Raw genomic sequence first — 4223 nt, forward strand, 5'->3', positions numbered from 1 at the left:
TTTGTACTTTGAGGCCATCCCCCCTTTCTTTTGGTTGCTATCTAATAAGTTTCAAAAACATTATCCTTAGTTATAAACTAAAACACAATTGTAAGCTTTAGAAAACTATCCCAACTCAACAAAACATATTGTACACCTTTTATGTCTAACACCTTAATTGTTTAGTCAAGAAAAAACTTAGACATGTGCATGCTACACAAACATTAACTATTGAATTAGTTGTTGGAATTTGAACATGATTAATTTGGCTAGGTAACAAACTTCTTGAAACACACTCATGTCTAAAATAAGACATTGTTCCATAAAAATGCCTCTTCACTTCATTTTTCCTTTATTTTTTGCAATTATTAAAATTAGCTTAAATTTAAAAACTCTTTGAACATTTTCACAACATGTCAATGCTCTATTATTGTATACTTTGATTCACAACTTCACCACCTTTACATGTTCCAATAATAGTTAAATTTGGATAGACTTATCTAAAGGCATCCTAGTTTGGAACATGGAACATCAATTGATGAAGACATCTATAATAGGAATAATTCATCTATCTTCATAGTTTCTATGTAATTAATTTCCAAACTTTGACTTTTCAGATGACATAAAATTCTATAACAATGTAAATTACATGTGTACTTTACATTACATAATATTTCAGTTTAGTTTTAAATTAAATTATAATTGTAATCTTTAGAACTTTATCCTGACATGATAGAACATCTTTGACTCCTTACTCCTCAATTCATTAAGGTCTGTTTGGCTGCAGGAATATAAAAATAGGAATAAGAATACTTATTTTCGAAAAGGAAAAGGGGGTAGATATTCCTATTCTTGTTTGGATCAGCCAGAATTCGATGAAGATTTCACGGAACCAAAAATTTATGTTTTCTAAAATAAATACAATTGGAATAGGAATACATATTCCAATTCCACCTATTTAGGTGGAATAGCAAATGCTCATTTTTGGTCCAAAAGTGGAATACATATTCCTATTTTATTCCTATTCCAATCCCAATTTGGTGCATCCAAACAGAAAATTCAAAATTTTAAGAATTTACATATGAAAGAGAAATGAAGAAGTCTAACCCAAAGAGTAATAGATTCAATAAGAAGGTATAAGGAAGGGAACCAAGACAATAACTAATATTAAAATGATTTATTTATAGCGGAAAGCAATAGTCAACTTAGATATTGGGCTCGCTCCAAGGCAAAACAACGTTCTGTGAAATTTCGAACATTTAATTTCCATAAAAGTCTTACGTCGCCCATATTTATAGATAGTAAATGTCAACGATTGTAGTCAATTATTATTATTTTGCATGCTTTGATTTACATGACTACGTCCGAAAGGCAAGCTCTGTTGCTTTGCACCCACAAACAAAACACGCGCACGACACGACGGGACATAAAACTCCTGAACACTAAACAAATGAAAAACGCTTGAAAGCGAGAGTGAAGCTACCATACAATTTCATTATTTCCATAATTTCAAGCAACATATAAGTCAAGGGAAGAAAAAATGGATCAACATTAAAAATATGCAGATAACAAAGAGTAAGAAGGATCATGATATTTCAGTCGAGTTTGAACGGGCAAAGATTAAAATGGTTATCGTGTGGTTATTGAATGCTAATTTCATAAAGAGTGTGTTGGTTGTTTGAACATTTCTTTATGTAGAATAAGATAATTCACTGCTATTGTAACGAAACAGCCACGCACCATCATTTTCTCCCTACCTTGGAAGATAAGCTTCATTTCTTTGCTTATTTATAGAGATTTCTGAAGACCAATTTGTCCAGCGAAGTTTTAATCATTTTGTGAGCAGGATTGTTTGTTGAAGTATGTCGAGCGATACGAAGATGAGAACATGTTTTGATGTTGAGGGAGTTTATGTCTCCCCTTCTGAAGCAGAAACGGAGATAAAACAATTGCTTATTCAAATGGCAGGGGTTTTGAATGTTGAGGTGGATATGGGAAAAAAGAGAGTCACAGTAGAATATAACAAGAACAGCATCTCTAAAGACTCAATTGGTATAATTATACTGTTATCATTTCCCCCTTTAATTGATTAAGGTGTGGAAGGCTTTCTAACCATATTTCTTTCTGTGTGATTGTTTATGTTCAGCTGGGAAACTACAAAGCAAATGTTCCAAAGTCACAACTGGAGATACCGCAGAGTATGGGCATAAATAAGTGTAGTGCTGCATATGATGAACACGTATTGTTAGGATTTCTTTCCTTTTGGTCAGTCTTAGAAGATTGTCAATAAGTATCATGGCAAAATGTTATTATGATTTGGGTGATGACGGCAAGTTATTTGACCGTCAGATAATGTGTTAGTTAAATTGTGTTATCTACTCGAAGCTTGTGTGCTGGTAAAATGGTATTATCTAGTGTATGTTTTTGTGTTTGAGAATTTTATTTGGTAAGATTTAGATGTGAAAGATTCTTAATTTTATTATACTTTTATAGAAGAAATTTTAAAATTATTTGTAAATTATGGATTTCATTTATATTGTTGTCATTGATTAAGTCATTGTATGTCTTCATGTATGTATGTATATATCATTGATTAGCTTTTAAAATAGCAAATGTTAATTTCTATGATTAATAACTTTTCACTGTGGAGGCTATTGATATATGTTTTCGATAGAAAATTCTGAACATGTTCACTTTGAAAATACATCATTACTGTTTATAATCATAGGTAGATTTAGTTTTCTTAACCTTGACTAGGTTTAATACACTTAAATACTCCATCATTAGTTTTCATAACAATGGACAGATTTGGTTTTCATAACCTTGGTTAAGTTTAGTTTTCATAACCTTTGACAGGTTTGGTTTTAATTTAAAAAATAATAAATTATATAGTTGAATGTATATGAAATCATGATATAATTAATGTTTTCAAAAGAATCATGTTTGTAAGAAATTATCAATGAAAGTAAAAGTTTTATGGGAGCTTCAAGCGACCCATTAAATAGTAGCAAGCATGGATAAAAAATGTTCTTTTCAAATTACTAAAAAAAATTTATACTAATAATACACATGTCATGATTTAATTTTTTAATTTATTTTTTTGTTGATCCATAATTATAAAATGTTTATTAATGGATAAAGAACATACAATCTAACATTTCAACACTTACTTATATTAGCAAAGTTCATGTAGTTACTAGCATATTTGTAATTGCATACATTACCTTATACAACTCATTGATATCCATTTATTAATGTTATCGTATTGTAAATATGTAATAAAATTGGATGAGTCTTTTGGTCACCATTTAACTGCGTTGTTTGTGGTTAGACACTAATATGGTATTAATAATATGTAGATTGTTTATGGTATCAATTAGGTGACCATAAATCTTGTTGTAGTTAACGATTATTAGAACAATGTTCCTTATTGATTTCAACTATATTCAAGTATATACAAGGGAATAAACTTTTCTATTTAGTTTATATTATTAATCTTACCATTTAGTACTAGACCATGTAATATTCATTTATTAATGCTATCGTATTGTAAATATGTAATAAAATTGGACAAGATTTTTTAATTACCATTTCATTACATTGTTTATCGTTAGACTCTAATATGGTATTAATAATATGCTTATTGTAAACTTATGGTATATATTTGGTGACCATAAATCTTGTTGTAGTTATCAATTATTAGAACAATGTTCCTTATTGATGCCAAATATAGTCAAGTATATATGAGGTCACAAAATTTTCTATTTAGTTTATATTATTAATCTTATCATTTCATACTAGACTATGTAATAACTATCATTATTATATCATTTCATTAACATGGTGTAATTTTTTTAGAATAGTTAATATAAAAAATATCATAGAGATATAAATTTAATTGGAGACTCCACAATATGAACCATATTTTAAAATTGATATTCACTTACCTATTGAATATTTACCTTATGTATTTGTTTGTTTAATTAGAATTTAAGTGATATCAAATTTGGGAACATTTAATTATTTTATATCCTAATTTTATTTGTAGTTGAAATTGGTAATGAATAAAACTATTTTATCAACTAGTAAAACATCTTATGTAAAGATGGAGTTATAATTTCCATTCAACTTTTGGAAAAATGCAAGAATAGTTAGGCACCACATTTGTAATATTTTGAGTTTTAGGTTCTTGAACATGTGTAAGGTGTTTTAATTCATGTATGATAATGTGGTAGATGTCATAG

General features: G+C 28.6%; 1 long non-coding RNA gene across 1 annotated transcript; it reads left to right on the forward strand.

Annotated features, from left to right (window-relative positions):
* The first annotated feature begins 1792 nt into the window (after positions 1 to 1792).
* LOC149571073 (uncharacterized) lies at positions 1793 to 2381 on the forward strand. The gene is made up of 2 exons (XR_016358393.1): positions 1793 to 2031; positions 2126 to 2381. It is a non-coding gene; the product is annotated as an uncharacterized LOC149571073 (long non-coding RNA).
* The last annotated feature ends 1842 nt before the right edge of the window (positions 2382 to 4223 follow it).

This window comes from Cupressus sempervirens, chromosome 2, assembly GCF_028749045.1.
Source record: "Cupressus sempervirens isolate cs-2001-9-10 chromosome 2, ASM2874904v1, whole genome shotgun sequence".
NCBI lineage: Eukaryota > Viridiplantae > Streptophyta > Pinopsida > Cupressales > Cupressaceae > Cupressus > Cupressus sempervirens.